We start from the raw sequence: 25,839 nt of genomic DNA, 5'->3' as shown, positions 1-25,839 counted from the left end.
GCATTACTTCACATTGGACAACACATTAAGGACAGATCCCACATGAGAAATAAGTACACAGTGACTCCTGTTGTTGACTTAACAATTTGACACTCTTGTTTATTGGCGTCAGTAATCTCCCTAGGCTCTAGTCATGAGTTGCCAAGGCTATGGAAACCTTGAGGGTTCGCCGACTTTGATCTTATTCCAACAGGGTCATATCAAAGTGGAAGTTCTCTCCTCCCTTCAGAGAAAGGTACCTCCTTCTTTGATGGCCCCGTTCTTTCCACTGGGATCTCACTCGCAGAGATCTTTCATTTAGGTCTTCTTTTTTTTCTTTTCCAGGGTGTCTTGGCTTTCCATGCCTACAATACTCTCATGGGCTCTTCAGCCAGATCCGAGTGCCATAAGGGCTGATTCTGAGGCCAGAGTGCTATTTAGCACATCTGCCATTCTATGAGTCTGCTGTGTATCCCACTTCGCATGTTGGATCATTCTCTCCCTTTTTGATTCTATCAGTTAGTATTAGCAGACACTAGTCTTGTTTGTGTGATCCCTTTGACTCTTAGACCTATCAGTGTGATCAATTGTGAACTGAAGTTGAGTACTTGGACTAGTGAGATGGCATTGGTACATGCCACCTTGATGGGATTGTATTGGAATCCCCTGGCATGTTTCTAACTCCACCATTTGAGGCAAGTCCAATTGAGCATGACCCCTATTATACATTTCCTCCCTCTCTTATTCCCACTCTTATATTTAACAGGGATCACTTTTCAGATAAAATTTGAACACCTAAGAATAATTGTGTGTTAATTACAGAGTTCAACCAATAGTACTAGAACAAAAAAAAATACTAAAAGGGATAAAGTATTACATTGTACATCAACGGTCAGGACAAGGGCTGATCAAGTCACTGTTTCTCATAGTGTCCATTTCACTTCAACAGGTTTCCCCTTGGTTCTCAGTTAGTTCTCGCCGATCAGGGAGAACATGTGATATTTGTCCCTTTGGGACTGGCTGAATTCACTCAGCATAATGTTTTACAGATTCCTCCATCTTGTTGCAAATGACCGGATTTCATTGTTTTTTTACTACTGTATAGTATTCTATAGAGTACATGTCCCATAATTTCTTTATCCAGTCTACTGTTGATGGGCATTTGTGTTGGTTCCAGGTCTTAGCTGTTGTGAATTAAGCTGCAATAAACATTAATGTGCAGACTGCTTTTTTTGTTTGCCAATTTAATTTCTTTGGGTAAATTCCAAGGAGTGGGATGGCTGGGTTGTATGGTAGGGTTATATTCAGGTTTCTGAGGAATCTCCAGACAGACTTCCATAGTGGCTTAACCAGTTTGCATTCCCTCCAACAGTGGGTTAGTGTTCCTTTTCCCCCACATCCTCTCCAGCATCTGTTGTTGGTAGATTTCTGAATGTGAGCCATTCTAACCGGGGTGAGGGGAAACCTCATTGTGGTTTTGATTTGCATTTCTCTGATTGCTAGTGATCTTGAACATTTTTTCATGTGTCTGTTGGCCATTTGAATTTCCGCTTTTGAAAAATGTCTATTGAGGTCCTTGGCCCATCTCTTAAGTGGGTTGTTTGTTTTGATGTTGTGGAGTTTCTTGATTTCTTTATAGATTCTGGTTATTACTCTTTTATCGGTTGCATAGTTTGCAAATATTTTTTCCCATTCTGTCGGTTGTCTCTTCACTTTACTGACTGTTTTTTGAAGTACAGAAACTTCTCAGTTTGATGCAATCCCAATAGTTAATTTTGGCTTTGACTGCCTGAGCCTCCGGGGTATTTTCCAAGAAGTCTTTGCCTGTACCTATATCTTGCAGGGTTTCTCCAATTTTCTCTAATAATTTGATGGTTTCGAGTCATAGATTTAAGTCTTTAATCCATGTTGAGTGAATTTTTGTGTAAGGTGAAAGCAGGGGTCTTGCTTCAGGATTCTACACGTAGAAATCCAATTTTCTCAGCAGCATTTATTGAATAGACTCTCTTTACTCCAGGGATTGGTTTTGATTCCTTGATCAAATATAAGTTGGGTGTAGATGTTTGGATTGATTTCTGGTGTTTCTATTCTGTTCCATTGGTCTATCCATCTGTTTCTGTACCAGTACCATGCTGTTTTGATAACAACTGCCCTGTAGTATGTCCTGAAATCTGGTATTGTGATGCCTCTTGCTTTGTTTTTGTTGTACAAGATTGCTTTAGCTATTCGAGGACTCCTGTGCCTCCATATGAATTTCAGCATCATTTTTTACAGATCTGAGAAGAATATCTTTGGTATTTTGATTGGTATCACATGGAATATATAAATTGCTTTTGGGAGAATGGACATTTTGATGATGTTGATTCTTCCAATCCATGAGCATGGAAGATTTTTCCATTTTTTGGTATCCTCTTCTGTTTCTTTAAGATTTTGTAATTCTCATGTAGAGATCTTTAAGGTCGCTTGTTAAATTTATTCCAAGATATTTGATTGTTTTTGTAGCTATTGTGAATGGGATTGATCTTAGTAGTTCTTTTCATCTGAGAAATTGCCTGTGTGTACAAAGGATTTTGATTTTTGTGCATTGATTTTATATCATGCAACACTGCCAAACTCTTCTATGAGTTCCAATAGTCTCTTAGTAGAGTTCTTTGGATCCCCTAAATAAAGAATCATATCATCTACAAAGAGGGATAGTTTGAGTTCTTCCTTCCCAATTTGTATCCCTTTAATTTCTTTTTCTTGCCTAATGACTCTAGCTAAAACTTCCAGAACTATATTTAATAGCAGTGGTGAGAGTGGGCATCCCTGTTTGGTACCTGATCTCAGTGGAAATGCTTCCAACTTTTCCCCATTCAATAGGATGTTGGCCGTGGGTTTTTCATATATTGCTTTGATTGTATTGAGGAATGTTCCTTCCATACCCAGTTTGCTTAGAGTTTTCATCATGAAAGGGTGTTGTATTTTATCGAGTGCTTTCTCTGAATCTATTGAGATAATCATATGGTTTTTCTTCTGCAATCTGTTAATGTGGTGTATCACGTTGATTGTTTTGTGAACACTGAACCATCCCTGCATATCAGGGATAAATCTCACTTGGCCTGGGTGGATGATCTTTCTGATGTGTTGTTGCATTCTATTGGCCAGAATTTTATTGAGGATTTTTGCATCTATGATCATCAGGGATATTGGTCTGCAATTCTCTTTCAATGCTGCATCTTTTCCGGCTTAGGAATTAAGGTGATGCTGGCTTCATAGAAAGAATTTGGGAGGATTCCCTCTTTTTTGATTGTTTTGAATAGTTTGAGAAGAATTAGAGTTACTTCTTCTTTTAATGTCTGGTAGAATTCAGCAGTGAATCCATCTGGCCCTGGGCCTTTCTTTGTTGGGAAGAAGTCTGCTGTGAGTCTCATTGGAGAGCCTCTTGAGAGTAATCTGATGTTTCTCTCTTGCACATTTTAGGATCTTTTCTTTATGTTGCACTGTGGTGAGTTTGATTACAACGTGTCATGGTGAGGACCTCTTTTGGTCATGTTTACTAAGGGTTCTATGATCTTCCTGTACTAGGATGTCTCTGTCCTTCTCCAAACCCGGGAAGTTCTCTGCAAGTATCTCACTAAAAAGGCCTTCTAATCCTTTCTCTCTCTCCATGCCTTCAGGCACTCCTTGAACTGAAATGTTGTGTTTTTTAATAGTATCCTGTAGATTGCCAACAATATTTTTTAGATTGCTGATTTCCTCTTCTTTTCTTTGGTTTGACTGTATACTTTCCTGAGCTCTGTCTTCTAAGTCTGGTATTCTCTCTTTTGTTTCACCGACTCTGTTTTTAAGGCTCTCTAATGTGTTTGTCATTTGATCTATTGAATTCTTCATTTCATTTTGATTTCTCTTCACTATCACTCTTTCCTGTTCTACTAATTTCTGCATTTCATTTTTTTTCCTCCTTAAGGTTTCATTTTCTCAAAGGAGATTTTCTATCCTGTCCAGTAAGTATTTCCGTAGCTCAAGCATTTGTTTTTGAAAACTTCTAATTGTTCTTATAATTTTTTTGAAATTGGTATCTTGAATTTCTTTCATCTCATCATCTTCATAATCTTGGATTGGGGTGTCTTGTTCATTTGGGGGCGTATAATATGTTCCTTGTTCTTGTTTCCTCGGTTTTTGTGTTTGTTGCTTGGCATTGTGGAGATATTCTTTGGATTCTTCTTCCCTCACTGTGGTGTTTTTTCTTGTTATACTATTACTGTATTAAGTGGACTGTCTGCTTTTGATGGAGCCTTAGAGGCTTGAGATGGGTGTGGCCTGAGAGCTTTATTTGGTTCCTCAGGGTTAAGGGTGTGCCAAAGGTGACACTCCCAGGTTAGGCATGGTAAATCTCTCTCTTTCTTTTTTTTGATTCAAAAGGGAAGTAATTCCACACAGCTGAATGGAATTGGAGGTAGTTAGCAGACGAGTGATATACCCACAGGAGCCAGAGATCGGAAGCTCTTTCCCAAGAACCACACAGGGAATCTGTGCTGCCCTTAGTGTGGGCTCCAATTCTCCTGCAGTCTCCCACTGGGTTGTCAAGGTTAACGAATTGTAGTGTCTCTGGAGAGTACTCACGTGAGTTCTGTGAGTTCTCTCCCCCACCGTCTCTTTTTTCACAGTCTCAGTTCATTAGCACCACACATTCACTAGGTCCTAATCTCCTGTTATTTCACACACACACCCCGAGAATCAGGTTTTTTTGTTTTGCTGTGGGTGGGTGCAGCCCTGAGGTCGCCCCGCTTATGTCCAAAATGGCACCTGCTCTTTGTCTTGGTCGCCTTTGAGAGGTGAGCGGAGAGAGAGAAACTTGTGTCCGTATCGGTCACTATTTTTTTACTCTCTCTTCTAGTTAGCCTGGTGAACTTTTCCTCACAGGGTTTCAAGCCTTGTTCCCTCTAGTCCCCTCTTTCCGCTTGCCCGCCAGTGCCTTGGGCTAGTGAGGTTCGGCTCACCTCGCTTTCCAGCGCTGGTGCATTGATTCTGCTGCTGGTGTCCTGAACCATGGGCTCCTATGCCCTCTACGCAGGTCCACTGTGAATCACTAGTTCCGGAAGAGTTTCCTCTGCTGTTTCTATCCCTACTCTTCCTTAAACATGCAGTATCTCCACTTTTATTAAACTGTCTCTTCCTGGACTATCAGTGTGCTCCCTTCCTATTCCACTATCTTGCCACTCTCCAGCCATATTAAATATTTTTCAAGTACAGTAGCAGTACAGCATACAAAAATAATATGGAAATAAATTGTTTCATTTTTATAGATATTAATCTAAGTATCTCTGTTATAGAAAGGAATAACTGTTCCTTATTTATGAGTTGAGTAATTTAGGAGTTCTGATTCAAGGTTCCTAATTTTTTTTTGTACTTTGGAAATTTATATTTATTAAATAAAACTTTAAAAATAAAATACAGAATTGCTAAATGGTTATACAAATACAACTAAATGATGTTTACAAGAAAATCACTTCACTTTTAAGGTCACACATATAATAAAAGTCAAAGGATGGTATAAGATATTCTATGCAAATAAAATAATTCAGAAGTAGCCATACTTCTATCAAATATAATACATTTTAATTAAAAACTATCAAAAAGAGACAATGAAGGTCATTATACAATAATAAAGTTTTCAATTCAATAAGCAGAAATAGCAATTATAAATATGTATACACCCAGTATTAGAGTACCTAAATGCATAGATTAAGTATTAAAAGACCTAAAGGGAGAGATATACTTCAATACAATGATAGTAGGGAACTTTAACATTCCACTTTTAGAAACAAACCATCTGGACAGAAACTCAACAAAAAAACAATATGGATAATAAGCACAGTACTTGCATATAACTTATGCACATCCTCCTGTATGCTTTAAATCATCTCTGGATTACTTAAAATGTCTAATACCACATAAATGCTATATAAGTGGTGGTTATATTATATTTTTTTAACTTTTATTTAATGAATATAAATTTCCAGTGTACAGCTTATGGATTACAGTGGCTTCCCCCTCCCATAACTTCCCTCCCACCCGCAACCCTCCCCTCTCCTGCTACCTCTCCCTTTCCATTCACATCAAGATTCATTTTCAATTCTCTTTATATACAGAAGATCAATTTAGTATAAAGATTTCAACAGTTTGTACCCACATAGAAACACAAAGTGAAACATACTGTTTGAGTACTAGTTATAGCATTAAATCAAAATGTACAGTACATTAAGGACAGAGATCCCACATGAGGAGCAAGTGCACAGTGGCTCCTGTTGTTGACCCAACAAATTGACACTCTAGTTTATGGCGCCAGTATTTTTTTAAAGACATATTTATTTATTTGAAAGACAGAGAGAGAGAACTCAACAAAAACAAAACAAACAAGTCAGTCAAGAAATGGGCAAAGGACTTAAACAGACATTTCTCAAAAGAGGAAATACAAATGGCCAGCAGATAAATGAAAAAATGCTCAGGATCACTAGCCATCAGGGAAATGCAAATGAAATGCACAATGAGATATCACCTCACCCCGGTAGAATGGCTTTCATACAGAAATCAACAAACAACAAATGTTGGCGAGGATGTGGGGGAAAAGTTACCCTAACAGTTTGGTGGGAATGCAAACTGTTAAAACCACTATGGAAGACAGTTTGGAGATACCTCAGAAATCTGAATATAGTCCTACCATACGACCCAGCTAGCCCACTCCTTGAAATTTACACAAGGGAAATTAAATCAGCAAATAAAAGAGATATCTGCACTCCCATGTTTATTGCAACTCAATTCACAATAGCTAAGGTATGAAGTCAACCTAAATGCCTGTCGATGGAAGACTGGATAAAGAAATTATGGGATATGTACTCTATGGAATGGAAATGAAAAAAACAACCTGGTGTTAAATTGGAAATGGCATAGAAAATTAATTAATTTTTTTAAAAAAACTATTATGTAGTATCTCTGTCTTTAATGTGCTGTACATTGTTATTTAATGCTGTAATTGGTGCTCCAATGGTAGTTTTTTCACTTTGTGTTGCTATATGGGCAAACTGTTGAAATCTTTACCTAGTATGTACTAAAGTGATCTTCTGTATATAAAGAGAGTTGAAAATGAATCTTTATGTGAATGGAAGGGGAAAGGGAGCGGGAGGGGGGAGGGTTACGGGTGGGAGGGAAGTTATGGGAGGGGGGAAGCCATTGTGACCCATAAGCTGTACTTTGGAAATTTGTATTCATTAAATAAAAGAAAAAAATTTAAAAAAATTAAAAAAAATACAAAAAAAATGAAATCCGGTCATTTGCAACAAAATGGATGAATCTGGAAAACATCATACTTAGTGAAATAAGCCAGTCCCAAAGGGACAAATACCATACATTCTCCCTGATCTGTGATAACTAACAGAGCACCTAAAAGGAAACCTGTAGAAGTGAAATTGACACTATGAGAAGCAGTGACTTGACTAGCCCTTGTCTTGACTATTGAGTAACAGTTTATTATTTTATTTTATTATTTTTATTTCTTTTACTTAATACCATTGGTTGAACAATTTACTTAACATAGAATTAATCATAGGTGTATAAAGTCAATTGAAAATAGATCCCAGTAAAAAATATGAGTGGGAATAAGAGAGGGAGGAGCTGTACAATTATGCACACATTCCCATGGACTTACCACTAAGGGTAAAGGTAAAAACTTGCCATGGGACTCCAAATCCCATTAAGCTGTGTGATAATAATGTTGTCTTATGTGTTAAAGCAGTCATATTAAGTATTTAATTAATCATATAGATAGGATTAAGTTTTAAAGGGCTAACATAAGTAAGACCAAGTGTCTGGTAATAACAATAGATAGAATTAAAAAAGAGAGAATGTTCCAACATGGGAAGCAGAACACAGAAGACTCATAGAATGACAAAAGCTCTAAACAGCACTCTGATCTCAGAGTCAGCCCTTAAGGCACTCTGGACTGGCTGATAAGCCCATGAGAGCATTTCAGGCATACAAACCCAAGAGACAGTGGCAAAAAAAAAGAGTCCTACATGAAGGATCTCTGTGAGTGAGACCCCAGTGGAAATAAGGGATCATCAAAGAAGGATGTATTTTTCTCTGAAGGGAGGAGAGAACTTCCACTTTGCTTATGACCCTGTCTAAATACTGATGGAGTTTGTGGACTCAAAAGTTTCCATATTCTTGACAGCTCATGGCAAGAGCCTTGGGTGGTCACTGACATCATAAATAAGAGTGTTGTTAAATTAACAACAGAAGTCAATGTGTACTTAACTCCCCACGTATGACCTCTGTCCTAAAAGAGTTGTACTGTGATAATTGATGGCAAAACTTGTTCTCAAACAGTACTTTACACATTGTGTGTGTGTGGGGGGGGGTGCAAATTGTTGAAATCTTTACTTCGTATAGAGTTGGTCTTCTGTATATAAAGTTAATTAAAAACGAATCTCAATGACGAGTGAGATGGGAGAGTGAGTAGGACATGAGAGGGGAGTGGGGGTGGGAGGGCGGGTATGGGGGGAAGAACTGCTATATTCCTAAAGTTGCACCTATGAAATTTTCATTAATTAAATAAAAGCTTGAGAGAGAGAGAGAGAGAGAGAGAGAGGTCATTCATCCACTGGTTCACTCCCCAGATAGCTTCAATGACTGGGGCCAGGCCAGGCCAGAGCCAGGAGCCAGGAGCTTCTTCTAGGTCTCTTAAATGGGTCCAGGGGCCCAAGCACTTGGGCCATCTTCTACTGCTTTCCCAGACCATAGCAGATAGCAGGATTGGAAATGGAACAGCTGGAACTCAAATTTGCACTCATATGGGATGCCAGCACTTCAGGGTGCAGCTTTACCCACTATGTCACAGTGCTGGCCCTGACAGACATGTATTTCTAATAAAGCTACAATGATTAAACCTCATGTTTCTTTTTAGTAAACAGCGAATAATATACATCATTGGTTGCATTGAGTTTACTCTCATGTCCTATTTCTCATTACTCTGACTTTGTTCTTCAAAATTCATTCTCTCTCTCTCTCTCTCTCTCTCTCTCTCTCTCTCCTGAAAACTTTATTCAGGTCTCCCAAGTGGGAGACAGGGAACCCAACTGTTTGAGGCATCACCTGCCGCCTGGAAGAGTACACATTAGCAGGAAGTAGGAATTTGGAATGGAGCTGAGACTCAAATCCTAGCACTCTGATATGGAATGTAGGCATTTCAAGTGGTATCTTAACTGCTGTGCCAAGCACCCACATAATCATACATATTCATGGGCTAGAATGTGACATTCCACTGCATACCTACCATTTGTAATAATCAGATCAGGTAATTGTCATATTTAACACCTGAAACATTTATCATTCTTTATGTTGGGAGCATTCAGAATCCTATGTACTCGCTCTTTTGAAATATAAAATTAATCATTGTCAGCAATAGTTAACATACTAAGCTATACAGCATTAGAAAGCATCCTTCCTACAACTGCACACCTGTATTTTGTAGCTGTATTTGTATATATCATTCACTTCATTGATTAAACTATTACCAAGTATTTTATTTTTTGATAGCTATTTGAATGGATTTGCTTTTTAAATGTCTGTCAGTTCATTTTGGCATATAAAATTGCTTCCTGAATTAATCTAACACATTTTTGTGGAGTCTTTATGTCTTTTTTATGTATAAAATCATATTATTGGGGCTGGCACTGTGGTGTAGCAGGTAAAGCCACTGCCTACAGTGCTGGCATCCCATATGGGTGCCAGTTCGAGTCCCGGCTGCTCCTCTTCCAATCCAGCTTTCTGCTATGGCCTGGAAAAACAGTAGAAGATGGCCCAAGTCCTTGGGCCCCCACACCCACATGGGAGACCTAGAAGAGGCTCCTGGATGCTTGCTTCAGATTGGCACAACCCTGGCCATTGCAGCCATCTGGAGAGTGATATTTAACAGTACATCCTTCAGTTGCCCATGATTTGTATATAGCATATTAATCACATTATTCTAAATGATTTAGTCTGGTTAATTTCATTTTCCTGTTCCATTTATACTTAAAAGGAGGGACAATTCTTTTTTAAGTTTTATATTTTAAAAAATGTTTAGCTTTTAACAAATTCATTATAGTTCATAGATACAATTCTAAGAATATAGTGATGTTTCCTTCTCCCTTCTCTCTCCCATTCTTTCTTATTTTAGTTTTTGAGATAACATATTTTAAATTTACATTACATAAAAAGGCTTAATGTTTCACCAAATAAGAAGTTTAACAAGTAATATACAGAAAGACCCTAGTTTAGTGGGAATATAGACAACAGCTATAAACAATAATTGAATGGGAAATGACCATTTCACCCATATACAGTAAGTTTTAAAGTAATCACAGGTCATTAAAACTATAGTAGTATAATGTTCCTTTTTTTTTGACAGGCAGAGCTAGACAGTGAAAGAGAGAGACAGAGAGAAAGGTTTTCCTTTTTCCGTTGATTCACCCCTCAAATGGTCGCCACAGCTGGCGTGCTGTGCAGATCTGAAGCCAGGAGCCAGGTGCCTCCTCCTGGTCTCCCACGTGGGTGCAGGGCTCAAGCACTTGGGCTATCCTCCACTGCCCTCCTGGGCCACAGCAGACAGCTGGATTGGAAGAGAAGCAACCCGGACAGAATCTGGTGCCCCAACCGGGACTAGAACCTGGGGTGCCGGCGCCGCAGGCGGAGGATTAGCCAAGTGAGCCGCGACGTAGGCCATTAGTGTAATGTACTTAACCATTGGTTTGACAATGATAAAAAACAAAGTTTGAAAAACTCTATTTGTAGCAGTACTAATACACACAAGCATATCTTTCTCTTTTTTCACTTTATTTTTTTCCTTCTCTTTTTTTAGTTTTAGCTCCCACATAAAAGGATCCACCAGGTGGATCAACTGATATGCTCCACCTCCCAGTCTTTCTTTTTGTAAAGATTTATTTATTTTTTTTATTTATTAAAAAGGCAGAATTACAAACATCCGCTGGTTCACTCCCCAAATGGCTGCATCAGCTAGAATTGGGCCGTGAAGAAGCCAGGAGCTTCTTCTGTGTTTCCCACGTGAGTGCAAAGACCCAAGCACTTGGGTCGTCTTTCACTGCTTTCCCAGGCCATTAGCAAGGAGCTGGATCGCAAATGGAGCAGCCAGGAATTGAACCCGAGCCCATATGGGATGCCAGTGCTGCAAGTGGAAGCTTAACCTACTAAGCTACAGTGCAGGGCCCTGATTCTCAAAGAAATTCTTGCCATTTTCATGATGAACCTGCCTAATAATTGCTCTAAATCAGTTTTCATACGTAAGCATCATTTCCTGTCATGACAAAGAAAAACTTTAGTAGGAAGCCTTATTGAGACAAAATGGTGAAATGTAAGGCTTCTTACATAGATCTAAGGCCTTTGCCTTCTTCATTGTAAAAGCTTCCAGTGATTTAATCTTTCCTATTTCCACCTGGAAAGAGGGCACCCCCATGTGTACAAATGGAGATTTCCTCTATAGATGTGAATTTCCATCACTAAAGATAGGTTTCAAAATAACTAAAAATAGGCAGCTTCTAAACTCAGCCTGTGTTATTTAACCGAATTACTGATTTCAAAGTATAGCCCATTAACCAATAAGATACACAAAACTCCTTCAACGCCCAAGATACTTTTCATTATTGTTTTAAGCTTAAGATTTTTACCAAGTAATAAAGGTGGTTAAAAAAAACATACCCCACTGATATAAGAACTCAACTTTTTTTTTCAAGTTATTTATTTATTTATTTATTTGAAAGAGTTACACAGAGAGGAGGGGCAGAGAGAGAGAAAGAGAGAGAGGTCTTCCATCCGATGGTTCACTCTCCAATTGGCCGCAATGGCTGGAGCTGCGCCGATCCGAAACCAGGAGCCAGGAGCTTCCACTGAGTCTCCCATGCAGGTGCAGGGGCCCAAGAACCTGGGCCATCTTGTACTTATCTCCCAGGTGATAGCAGAGAGCTGGATCTGAAGTGGAGCAGCCGGGTCTCGAACCGGTGTCCATATGGGATGCCGGTGCTTCAGGCCAGGGCATTTACCCACTGTGCCAGAGTGCTGGCCCCAGAGCTCAACTTTAAAAAAAAAAATTTGCCCTTTATTTAATCCTTTAGAAGTCTCTTCACGCTAATTTAAAAATATATCCCAGGCCGGCGCCGCGGCTCACTAGGCTAATCCTCCGCCTTGCGGCGCCGGCACACCGGGTTCTAGTCCCGGTCGGGGCACCGATCCTGTCCCGGTTGCCCCTCTTCCAGGCCAGCTCTCTGCTGTGGCCAGGGAGTGCAGTGGAGGATTGCCCAAGTCCTTGGGCCCTGCACCCCATGGGAGACCAGGATAAGCACCTGGCTCCTGCCATCGGATCAGCGCGGTGCGCTGGCCGCAGCGCGCTACCGCGGCGGCCATTGGAGGGTGAACCAACGGCAAAAGGAAGACCTTTCTCTCTGTCTCTCTCTCACTATCCACTCTGCCTGTCAAAAATAAAAAAAATTTAAAAAAAAGAAAAAAAATACATCCCATTGTTTCTGTGGGGTCTTTGATCTTTCATTTTCTAATGTATCCTACAAATAAACAACTTTATACAAACCGAAACTCTCTCATTATGGCCACTGTGCTTTTAAATTATTTCTTGTAAGATTCATTCATTTTTTTTTAATTGCAGGTTCCAGGAGTTCTTTTATTTCTTTTTATTTTAAAAGATTTATTTATTTTGAAAGTCAGAGGGAGAGAGAGAGTGAGATAGAGAAAGAGAGGCAGACAGAAAATCTTCCATCTATGGTTGACTCCTCCAGATGGCTGGGTCAGGCTGAAGCCAGGAGCCAGGAGTTTCATCGAGGTCTCCTACATGGGTGGCAAGGGCCCAAGCACTTGGGCCATCTTCTGCTGCTTTTCCCAGGTAATTAGCAGGAAGCTGAATCCAAAGTGGAGCAGCTGGGACACAAAATGGTACCTAAATGGGATGCCAGCATCGCAGGCAGCAGCTTAACCTGCTAAGCCATAGTGCCGACCCTCTGGGAGTTCTTAGAGATGCAGTTGGTTAAAATTCCAAATGGAGACATTCTAGGTCCTAGATCCAGTTTCTTTCTCACCTAGGCATCCACCACAAACTGAAGAAAGATCTTATGCCCTCTTATGGCACAAACAGACCTTTGGTACCTACTCCAAGGTTATTCACTCATCCAAAGTATAAACTATCCCTGGGTAGGGTTCCGGAAGGTAGAGTTCGAGACTCCCCGAATCCAGATGAACCTATGATTCCTTGTATTCCAGTAACATTTCCTATTGGCTAAATCATGTTCACTATTTTGAGGTCTCTTTTCCCTATTGAATTTAGTTGAATTTTTCTAACCTAGTCACAAACCTGAGACTTTCCTAAAGGACCAGTCCTGTTTTGTCATGACTCCCTAATAGAGTCTAGACCAAAATGTTTGCTCAAACTCAGCCAGCTCAAAACAATAATCCATGGAGCTTTAGAATCTGAGAATTTACCCACAATCCTTAGATGCAGCAAGAAAATAATGATCACCATGGGCTCATTGGGTATCTTGCCTGCTTACCTGATGCTCTTTGATGGTTATTAGAGATCTGCTTTGGATCCATCCTACTACACCAAAACTGTTAGAAGAGAAAAGTCCTTAGGCCATTTATACCAAATAGAGTTCAATTGAGCAAAGAAAAACAATTTGTGGATCAAGCTGCTCCCCTAACCCCAGCAAGGTCAAAGAACTCCATTGACAATGTGATCTGACAGCATTTATAGAAAATCAGCAGTGAGGCCTAGAAAAAAACTTAACTGGCTAGATTTTGGTTAATCAACCAATCAAGTGCTTACAGGTTAACTAATTAATTATTATTATTATTATTTTTGACAGACAGAGTGGATAGTGAGAGAGAGAGACAGAGAGAAAGGTCTTCCTTTTTGCCGTTGGTTCACCCTCCAATGGCCGCTGTGGCCGGCGCATCTCGCTGATCCGAAGCCAGGAGCCAGGTGCTTCTCCTGGTCTCCCATGCAGGTGCAGGGCCCAAGGACTTGGGCCATCCTCCACTGCCTTCCCGGGCCATAGCAGAGAGCTGGCCTGGAAGAGGGGCAACCGGGATAGAATCCAGCGCCCCAACGGGGACTAGAACCCGGTGTGCCGGTGCCGCAAGGCCGAGGATTAGCCTGTTGAGCCACGGCGCTGGCCTTGGGTGTAGCATTCTATAATGTGTTATAAACTACACTGTTGGTGGAGTTTAATTCTTCTTTGTCTTTGCTGGTTTTCTATGTAGTAGCTCGATCAGTTGCCTAGAATAATGCCTATATGGTGGAATTAATTATTTGATGGAATTAACTATTTCTTCTTTCAGTTCTATCCATTTTTTGTTACATGCATATGTTGGCAAATTTACTTACACAGTTAGGGATTCTCTGTCTTCCTGGTGGATTGATCCTTTTATGTAATGTGATACTTATGTAATTTCCCTCTTTGTCCTTCATAATATTCTTACTTTGAAGTCTATGTAATCTGGTACTACTGCCTCTAAACAATATTTGTGCTATTAAGCAACATTTTATGGTGTATCTTTTTCCATCCTTTTACCTTCAACTAGCTGAGTCATTATTATTGAAATCAGTTTCTTAAGTTAGCATATAGTGCAACATACTTTTAAGAAAAATTTATTTATTTTCATTTTATTTGAAAGGGAGAGAAAGGGAGAGGGAGGGAGAGAGAGAGAAGAGAAGAGGAGGGGAGGGGAGGGGAGGGCATGGGAGGGAAGGGGAGGGGAAGAGAGAGGAGGGGAGAAGAGAATAGAGGAGAGGAATCTTCCATTCACCGGTTCACTTCCCAAATGCCTGTGACATCTGCAGCTGTATCAGGACAAAGCCAAGAGCCAGGAATTCAACCTATATCTCCCATGTGGGAGACAGAGACCCAAGAACTTGGGACATCATTTACTGCCTTCCAAGGTGCATATTAGCAGGAAGCTGGCAATGGAAAAGAATCTGGAATTCAAACCAAGGCACTATGACATGGGCTGCAAGCATCATAAGTGGCATTTTCAACACTGTGTATAATGCCCACCCCATCATAATTTTATGACCATCTCCTTCCAATACCATGTCAATGTAAATATGATTTAAGGAATTCATGAAAAGGAGTAGTCTATTATATTTACTATAATAATTACCCATTTATTAGTCACTCTTTCTGAAGTTCCACATCTTCTCTTCTCATTTCCTTTCTGTTAGAAAGCTTCTATTAGTCATCCTTTAAGAATAGGTCTTCTGTGTGACAGATTACTATTTTTCCCTTCATCTGAGAATGTCTTTATTTTTTTTCTTAACAATAATTGTACATATTCATAGGCTACATTGTCACATTTCAATACATGTGTGCAGCATATACTGATAAGATCTGAGTAATTAACATTCCCCCTTCCTTGACATTACTATAACCTAGAATATATGAAGAAACAATTCTCAAATAATTTTGCTGCATTTTTAAATGATGGCCAACAGTTCTTTTCTTTCAGCACTTTAAAAATACTGTGCCACTTGCTTCTGACCTCCATGATTTCAGATGAGAAATCCACTGTTGTTCAAATCACTGTTCTATGAATAATGTATCATTATCCTCTGACTGCTTTGAAGAATTTTTCTTTGTCTTGGCTCTCAGAAGCATTTTTAACTGGCACATAAAAATTGTACATATTTGTGGGCTGTTATGTAGTACATACATGTGTAGCTGCATAATCTTCAATCAGGGTAAAATATCTGTCTCTTCAAACATTTAACATTTCTTTATGGTGAAAACATTCAAATTCTTTCTTATAGTTTCAAGAAGAAATATGTAGTACTTTATCATTATCTAGAATCACCTTACTTTGCAATTTTTTTTCAGTTGTATTTTTCAGTTCTATAACTTCTGCTTTTTTAAAAATATATTCTATTTCTTTGCTGATACTTCTACTTTTTATGTATTTTAAGAATATTGTGTTGACTTGTTGACATGTTTTTATTTTGACCTCTTTAAAGTCCTTGTCGTATAATGCCAAAATCTGATTCATTTTGATGTTTGTGTCTGCTGACTGTGTTTTCTCAATCAAATTGTGATTTTCCTGATTCTTGGTACTAGGAGTTATTTTGTATATTATTTCAGGAGATGTTGGATCCTATTTAAATATTTTATATTATCAGGAATCACCTTGTTTATGTTTATTGTATACTTCCTATCCTGCTTCTGTGAACTTTGGCTACATTGACTACTTGTTTCCAGACATAGTGTTACTCTGGTTTTGTTCAACTGGTACCAACTGGTGCTGTCCATATTTATAAAAATTTATAAAATCCTAGGTAGTGGGAGACAGCAGGCCTATGAAATTGGAAAACTTTCTCAGAGACGCTCAAGGCAAACTAGACTCCCATTTGATCTCTCCTGGTACTACCCACGTGAGTGGAGTGTATTTTCATGGGCACCCAGTACCATTTGGTTGGGTATGGGAACTGTCAAAGCACATGGGTGGAGAATCCCTCATACAGTGGCCAGTGTGACCCAGGCTCATTTTCTCTCACCCTTCCACTTGGCAGTGAAAGGTGGCTCAGTTCCAGCATCTCACAGCCAGGCAGCTCACAAAGATTAAGCTGAAGGCCCTATGACACCAGACAGACTGGGCCCAGGGACAGTCTCTCCATCCTGCAGGCATCTTCCAATCCCCATCAAGAGGCAGTGAGAGTCAAAAGGAGGCACCATCTGTCCCTGTGGTCAGCACCAGCAGGGATTCAACATGAGACCTACAGCCACCTGTTGTCACAGACAGCAGCCTGGAGCAACCGTTCTCTACCTTGCTCACTTCAAACATTATGACATAAATAGGTTGAAAGTGAAAAAAAATAGAAACTGTCATATGATGTACCTCCAAAAGTTCTTTAAAAATGCATATTATGAAAAAACTATGCATGCAATTCAAAATATTTTGTACCAAAGTAGTTTACCTTTTGATACTATATTTCCATTAACTTTAAAAAGTATCCTTTTACCTTGCTAGTCTTAATTTACTAAAAAGGTCAAGTGGGTCATCTAATATTGATGAGGCAGAGTTTAGAGTAATAGAAATTACTGGGTGGTAGTAAATGATTTTAATATGTCTGTTTCAGTGTTATAATTTAAGGCTTATAAAAGTTCAAATGGTGACTATCAAGTGAAAAATGTTACAATCCGTGGGGAAGTCTGTCATATATTGGTCATTATTGTTTGAATTGAAATAGTTGATTTTTTGTTACTTCAGCTCAGTAATACTAAGCCAAAAATTACTGAATGGTAGTGACTTTTTCTCAAATAACACTGTTAAATCTTCAGAATAATGTGTTGGGTCTGTAATGTGTTGAGTTTAATATCACATTACCTTCAAAAATTCTGTTAAAATAAATAAAAGTTCCATCACATGATTTCTAATTAAATTCATTAAAATTTTGATGTCAAATGAAATTTGACTTTAATGATATCTTTAAGACACTGATAGTTTGAGTCTGCCTTTCAGAGGTTCTTTTGTAATTCCATATTATGCAGTAGAAACACTAGGATGATTTAATTGTTTTACTTGATTAAAATAAGTACTACTATAATGAAAGAATGAGAAAAAATTTTCCAGTGAAAAGTTGAAGCTCATTCTAGTTATTCAGACCTGATTAGTGGTAATTTAAAATTATGTTTATAAAGGTTCTTTTATCTTAGCATTTCAAAAAGTTTCAAAGATAGAAACAGGTATTTCTTCTTTCACATATTATAATGAAGGTGTTGTGTGTTTTAATTTAAAAAAAATCTCTGTCATGGTTGCCTTATAAAATAAAATTTTGATGTCCTTTTGATCTGGTTAAAAATTGCATTATGAGAAACTCTTAATTTGTACATGAATTTAACATGATGAATCCCAGGATATTGTTTTATAATAACCAACTCAATAGATTGATTTTTAAGACAGAACATAAATCTATTGATTTATAGTGAAAACTACAAGTACTATGGAAACCAATTATTTCAATACAATGGTTATTTCCCTCCCTTCTAAGCAAGCCAGATTACTATCAATGACTCATTGTGCTTGAATGATTGCAAGGAAGTGCTTCCAAACCCTAAGTGTGTAACAGAATAATCTGGAAAGGTTTTTTTTTTTCCCAAGAGTTATTATTTACTTGAAAGGCAGAGTTAGAGAGAGGCAGAGGCAGAGAGAGAGAGAGAGGGAGATGTCTTCTATCCGCTGGTTCATTCCCCAGGTGGCCACAATGACTGCAGCTGCTCTGATCCAGAGCCAGGAGCTTCTTCTGGGTCCCCCATGCAGGTTCAGGGCCCCAAGGACTTGAGTTATCTTCTATTGGTTTCCTAGGAGATAGCAGAGAGCTGGATCGGAAGTGGAGCAGCTGGGACTCGAACTGGCACCCCTATGGAATGCTGGCACTGCAGGCAGTGGCTTTACCTGGTAACTCCACAGCACTGGCCCTAAAAAGTTTTTTAAAAGTCAGATTCTTGGGTTACATCACATAATTAGAAATTCTTAGTGATAAACTCTAGGAATCTATTTTCAGAAGGTTTCTCAGGTGATTCAGATGCAGCCTGTTTGCCAAGCAGCCTTTGGGAAAGAAGCACTGAACTAGACCCTCTTAATGGTTAGTTTCATAAATTTAGGTTGGCTTTGTGTACTTGTGTTTCTCATAAAGATATTCCTGATAGACACATGTAAATTTAAATTTTGAATAATTTGAGATGTCTTCCAACATTTTGATGACTTTGGTTTCCTTTCTTACTAGATTCCATTCATAACATTTGATTTCTAGCATTTTCTTTTGAAACTCTTAATAAAGCATACTCTTTCTATTTGAGAAATTTGCGGAAGTATATATAAACATTGCAATGTAATAAGTATTAAAATAGTAAAGTGTAATGTGATAAGAACTACAATACAGCCTTGTATGAGATGTGGAGAAAAGGGGAGCCTCATGTACTTATGGTGGGAATGTAAACTAGTATATCCATTATAGAACACAACATGGAAATGAAATCAATGTGTTAGAGAGATTAATCTACACTCCCCTGTTCATGGCAGCATTATGCCCAATAGTCAAAATGTGCAATAATCTGTGTCCCTTAATGGATAAATAAGCAAAGAAAATTATATCTATACATACATCATGGATGAACCTGGAAGACATTATGCTAAGTGAAATAACCAAGGCACATAAAGGTAAATAGCCTGTGATCTCACATGTGGAATCCACAAAAATTAAACTAGATGCTGGCATTGTGGCAGAGCGGGTAAAGAGGCCACTTGAGACACCCAGCATCACATATGGGTGCAAGTTCGTGTCCTTGTTGCTCCACTTCTGTCCCAGCTCTCTGCTAATGGCCTGGGAAAATCAGCAAAAGATGGCCCAAGTGTTTGGGCCCCTGCCACCATGTGGGAGATTCAGATGAAGCTGAGGCACCCAGCTTTGGCCTTGGCCAGCCCTGGGTATTGTGGCCATATGAAGAATGAATCAGAGGATGGAAGATCTCTCTGTGTCTGCCCTCTCCCCCTCCCCATAACCCTAACTTCCAAATAAATAAATACATTTTAAAAAGAAATAAAGCTAATAGAAGGAGAGAGTAGAATGGTGGTTAGAAGGGATGGAGACAGAGTAAGGAATGGGGAGGTAATGGTCAAAGGGTACAATGTTTTAGTTAGGAGAAGTTCTAGAGTTCTGTTCTACAGTGTGGTGGCTATAGTTAATAATAATTTATTGTATACTTTAAAATTTCTAAGACTGTAGATCTTAAATATTTTCACCACAAAAAATATGTGAGGTGATGTGTATGTTAGTTTTATTTAATAATTTTAAAATGTATGCATATTTAAAGCATCACAATGTACACCATAAAATACACATTTTTGTTGTTTAATTATTAGTAAAACTGAAAAATAAATAAATAAATAGATAAATATATAAATAAGTAAATAAATAAATAAATATAAAACCATATACAGAGTGCCATGAAAAAGGAGGCAGGAATGATTAACTCTGCTGTGGAAAATAAAGAAATAACTTTCGTAAGAGAAAGTACTAACATTGAGGTATAAATAATGAGTAGGGAATAATTCACTTGTTAGGAAAGGGCATGTACAAAGAAATGTGAATACTGTGTAATACTGTGTATTCTAAGTTATTGAAGAAAGATGCAAAATGGACATGGAAACATATTGAAATAGAGAAGTGCTTTCTGTACTTAGCTGTACAGTCTTCATTTTTCCCTTCAGTAATAAGCAGAAACTCTTGAGAAGGAAATAGTCTAAACATGTTTTGTAATAAAACATTTTAAAAATTGAAACATATTACTCATACAATTCATCTTTGCCAAGTGTTCACTTAAGTGTTCTCAGTATGTCACTAAGTTTTATAACAATAAACACTATCTAATGCAGAACATTTCCATAACTCTAAAAAGAAACCCCATTTCTACTAGCAGTTCCAAATTTTTCCTCTCCCTGACTAATCTACATTCAGTTTCTTTGTTTTTCCTATTCTGAATGTTTCATATAAATGGAATATGTAGCCTTTTGTACTTGGCTAATTTCATTTAGCTTGTTTCCAAGGGTCATATATTTTGTAGCATATAAGCGTACTTCTTTCCCTTTTATTACTTAAGCTTCCATTGTGTGTGTGTGTGTGTGTATATACACCCATATTTTCATTTATTCATTCATCCATTGAATAATATTTGGATCATTTCCAGATTTTACTGTTATTAATAGTGCTGCTGTGAATTGCACGTTCATGAACATATATGGTAAACCTGTGTTTTATAGTTTATGGGATTATCAAACATTTTCACAGTTATTTTACCGTTTCTGTAACTACCTGCAGTGCACAAAGTTCCAATTTGTTCCATTTCCTCAATAAAACTTTCAAAGTCTTTTCATGTGCCTTTTGTACTGTTGTAATTTCTTTGAATAAATGTCATTGAAACCCTTTGCCTAATTAATTATGGTAATCTGTGTTAATTGTTGAGTTATAAGAGTTCTTTGTAATTCTGGATAATAGAAAATTTATTAACATTTTATTTCATAATAGTTTTCAAATTAAAATAGCAAAAAACATGAGGTAGCAATACAGAGTTCTCATATATGCCTCGCCCCATCTCCCTTATTCACACCTCATATTTGTATCTTTGTCACAATTAATAAACCACACCCAGCTTGCCTTATTTCTTAAATCTGAATTCCTTTTATCCTTCCCACCCCTCCCAGACTCTAGCTATCAAATTTTGTGTTAATTGTTGAGTTTTCTAATTTTAGCACTCACATAAAATATGACATTTGTCTTTCTGTGTCTGGCTTATTTCAGTCAATGTAATATCATCTAGTTTCATCCATTTTGCTGCAAATGACAGACTTTCACTCTTTTTTATTTTTATTTTAAAGATTTAATTATTGAAAAGCAGGGTTACGGAGATGGTGAGGCAGAGAGTTAAAGAGAGACAGAGAGAGAGAGAGAGAGAGAGAGAGAATCTTCTATCTGCTGGTTCAATCCCCAAATGCCTGATGGCTGAGATGGGCTAATCCGAAGCCGGGAGTGGGAGCTTTTTCCATGTCTCCCACATGGGTGCAGGAGCCCAAGGACTTGGGCCATCTTCCACTGCTTTTCTAGGCACATTAGCAGGGAGCTAGATCGGACGTGGAGCAGCTGGGACTTGAACTGGCACCCATATAGGATGCCTGGTTGCAGGCAGTAGCCTAACCCACTATACCAAAGTACCAGCCCCTTTCACTCATTTTTTGTAGCTGAATAGTATTCCATTATGTGTATATATATATACCACATTTTGTTTATCCATTCATCTGATGACGAACACCGTGATTGAGTCCATATTTTGGCTATTGTGAACAGTGCTGCTATAAACATGATGGGTCAGGTATCTCTTTGATACAAGTTTATGTTTTCCGGGTATATACTCAGAAGGGGATTGCTGGGTCATATGACAGTTCTGTTTCTAGCCTTTGAAGAAATCTTCGTACTGCTTGCACAATGAATGGCTGTACTAATTTGCATTCCCGACAACAATGTATAAGAGTTCCTGGGGCCAGTGCTATGGCATAGTGGGTAAAGCCACTGCTTGTGATGCTTGCATTGCATATGGGCGCCTGTTCGTGTGCTGGCTTCCCATCCATACCCATGCTAGTGCTCTTGGGGAAAGCAGCAGAAGGTAGCCCACTTTCTTGGGCCGCTGCCACCCACATGGGAGACCTGGGTGAAGCCCCTGGCTCTTTGGCTTTGGTCTGTTGCGGTCACTTGGGGAGTGAACCAGTAGATGAAAAACTCCTGTCTTTGTCTCTCTTTCTCTCTGTGACTTTCAAATAAATAAATAAATAAATAAATCTTTTAAAAAAAGATTCCCCCTTCTCCACTTCCTCATGAGCATTTGTTTCTCTGTCTTTTGGATAATAGACATTCTGACAGGATGGAGTGATATCTCATTGTGGTCTTGATTTTCATTTTTCCCTGATGGCTAGTGATACTGAGCATTTTTTCATGTATTTCTTGGCCATTTGTATTTCTTCTCTTGAGAACTATCTACTCAGATCCTTTACCCGTTTCTTAACTGGAAAGAAGAGAGAGAGAGAGAGAAAAAAAAGTGACCAATACGAACACGAGTTTCTCTCTCTCCGCTCACCCCTCAAAGGCAAGCAAGACAAAGAGCAGGCACCATTTTGGACATACATCATAAGCAGGGCGACCTCAGTTCTGCACCTGCCCTGAGCCTAGCAGAAAAACCTGACTCTGGGGGGAGGGGTGAAATAACAGGAGATTAGGATCTAACTTGGCAACCCAGTGGGAGACTGCAGGAGAATTGGAGCCCACACTGAGGGCAGCACAGATTCCCTGTGTGGTCCTTGGGAAAGAGCTTCCGATCTCTGGCTCCTGTGGGTATATCACTCGCCTGCTAACTACCTCCAATTCCATTCAGCTGTGTGGAATTACTTCCCTTTTGAATAAAAAAAAAGAAAGAGAGAGAGAGATTTACCACGCCTAAACTGGGAGTGTCACCTTTGCCACACCCTCAACACTAAGGAACCAAACAGAGCTCTCAGGCCACACTCAGCTCAAGCCTCTAAGGCTCCATCAAAAGCAGACAGTATACTTAACCTAGAGCCATAGTGTAACAAGAAAAAACACCACAGTGAAGAAACCAAATATCTCCAACATGCCAAACAACAAACACAAAAACCGAGGTAACAAGAACAAGGAAGATATTATACGCCCCCAAGTGAAAAAGACACCCCAATTCAAGATTATGAAGATGATGAGATAGAAGAAATACAAGAAGCGGATCTCAAAAAAATTGATAAGAACATTAAGAAGTTCTCAAAAACAAATTCTTGAACTACAGAAATCCTTAATGGACAAAATAGAAAATCTCTCTCGTGAAAGTGAAATATTAAGGAGGAATCAAAATTAAATGAAACAACTAGTGGAAGAAGAAACTGTGATAGTGACGAGAAATCATAATGAAATGAAGAATTCAATAGATCAAATGACAAACACATTAGAGAGCCTTAAAAACAGAATGGGCGAAGCAGAAGAGAGAATATCAGACTTAGAAGACAGAGAACAGGAAAGGAAACAGGCAAACCAAAGAAAAGAAGAGGAAATTAGAAATCTAAAAAATATTGTCGGGAATCTACAGGATACTATTAAAAAACCAACATTCGGGTTCTAGGAGTTCCTGAAGGCATGGAGAGGGAGAAAGGATTAGAAGGCATTTTCAATGAGATACTAGCAGAAAATTTCCCAGGTTTGGCGAAGGAAAGAGGCATCTTAGTACAGGAAGCTTATAGAAACCTAGTAAACGTGACCAAAAGAGATACTCACCATGACATGTTGTAATCAAACTCACCACAGTGAAACATAAAGAAAAGATTCTAAAAGGTGCAAGAGAGAAATGTCAGATTACTCTCAGAGGATCTCCAATTAGACACACAGCAGACTTCTCATCAGAAACCCTACAAGCTAGAAGGGAATGGCAAGACATAGCCCAGGTACTAAGAGAGAAAAACTGCCAGCCCAGAATATTATATCCTGCAAAGCTCTCATTTGTGAATGAAGGTGAAATTAAGACTTTTCATAGCAAACAGAAACTGAAAGAATTTGTTGCCACTCGTCCTGCCCTGCAAAAGATGCTTAAAGATGTGTTACACACAGAAACACAGAAACATGGTCACCAATATGAAAGAAGGTAAAAGAAGGAAACCTCACAGCAAAAGATCACAGGAAGCTCAATTTCTCTTTGACATAGAATTAAACTCTGATGCTCTGTTAAAGCAATGTGTTAAAGTAATCTATTATGTTCTCTTGATGTCTGTTAAATTCTAATTGTTCAAAACCAGCTGAATTTTTCTTAGGAGCTATGGGTTATTTAAATATGTGCTTATTTTCAAAGATTTGAATAATCACCTTGTAACAATAATCAAATTTGGTCTATGTTATGTCATGATTTTAAGGAATCTAATTTCAACCAGATATTTTGGATTTTGAGCCTTCTTGGCATTCTTGACAGGCATTCAAAAAATCAAAGTTTCAAACAATCTGGACTCTAAAATTTCCAGTAAATCTTGGACTTTGGTTTTTCCAGTTTGGGCCCAACTGAAAAAATCGAAGGACCTATGTCTCTCATCTTATAGAGACACCAACTAATCAGGCTATTTGGATTATATGAGAAGTACTGTCAAGATGTGACGTGGTACCAAATTTTAGGTTTCTATAATGGAAAATGCTATTAATATAAATGTTTGAGAATTAAAGAGTATAATGATCTTGTGTTACTAGACATGATAGTTATCTTAATGAGAAAGCCCCAGAGGCCTAAAGGGTTAAATACTTGTAAAATCCTACAGGTGCTTTCAAAAATACTGTGAAGTAAGCAAGTGCCTCTTGTTGGCTGATGAGTTTATAATTTTAAACATGGCGACTTAAAGTCGTTTGTCCACAGTTATATATGATTTGCTGCTCATAAAACTAAAGCATTGTTGGTTCTGTTTTTAGCTGTCCTCCTCTAGGTTCCTATGGACTTTTTCCAGCCACTTCTATTGTATTCAGTACTTTGGGATGGCTCTGTAAACAGATGAAGCCAATAATGTATTAACAGTACCAACTGAGAGAAAAATGGTTAACTGAGGTTACTAAAAACAAAAAGCAATTCAAATCAATTGGCAATCTACAAAAAGAGTTAAAGATTTTAAAAGCTATTATTAAAATTGCTATATTGGTCTATTATGTTATGTTATAAGTGTGTACATATTGTATGTCCACATGGGAAAATTATAAGCCAATTTTATTTTAATTGGCTTATAGATAAGATTGTCCATCCATTTAAGCTGCTAAAATTAATAAAAGATACATTTTAATTCGTGTGACCTGAATCTCTGCATCATATGTTTTATACTTGTTGGTAGAAAGAAACTAAAATCATTTTATATGGTTGTGCTTAAGTTTACTGGTTAAACGAACTACACCATGTTAGATATATAAGAGCTGTTTTCAAATACATGATTCTTAAAATTTAGAGAAGGCATTGGACTTTCTGGTAAATGTTTTCTTAAGTTGTTATCTAATGGTTGAAACTATTTGCTAAGTATTCATGTAATATTGCTATTGTCAGCAAGTGATCTAGGACTTGCTCCCTCATTTCTCTATTCTAAGCCCAACTTGTTCTTTCATTTCTCTATTCTCTTCAAGGTAGGAAACTAATTCTATTATGAAGGAATCTGTAGGATGCACAATTTAATCTTTAGACCTTATAAAAGAGATGGCTAACATTTTTCTGT

Source organism: Lepus europaeus, chromosome X, assembly GCF_033115175.1.
Source record: "Lepus europaeus isolate LE1 chromosome X, mLepTim1.pri, whole genome shotgun sequence".
Lineage (NCBI taxonomy): Eukaryota > Metazoa > Chordata > Mammalia > Lagomorpha > Leporidae > Lepus > Lepus europaeus.
Note: the sequence above shows the minus strand (reverse complement) of the source record.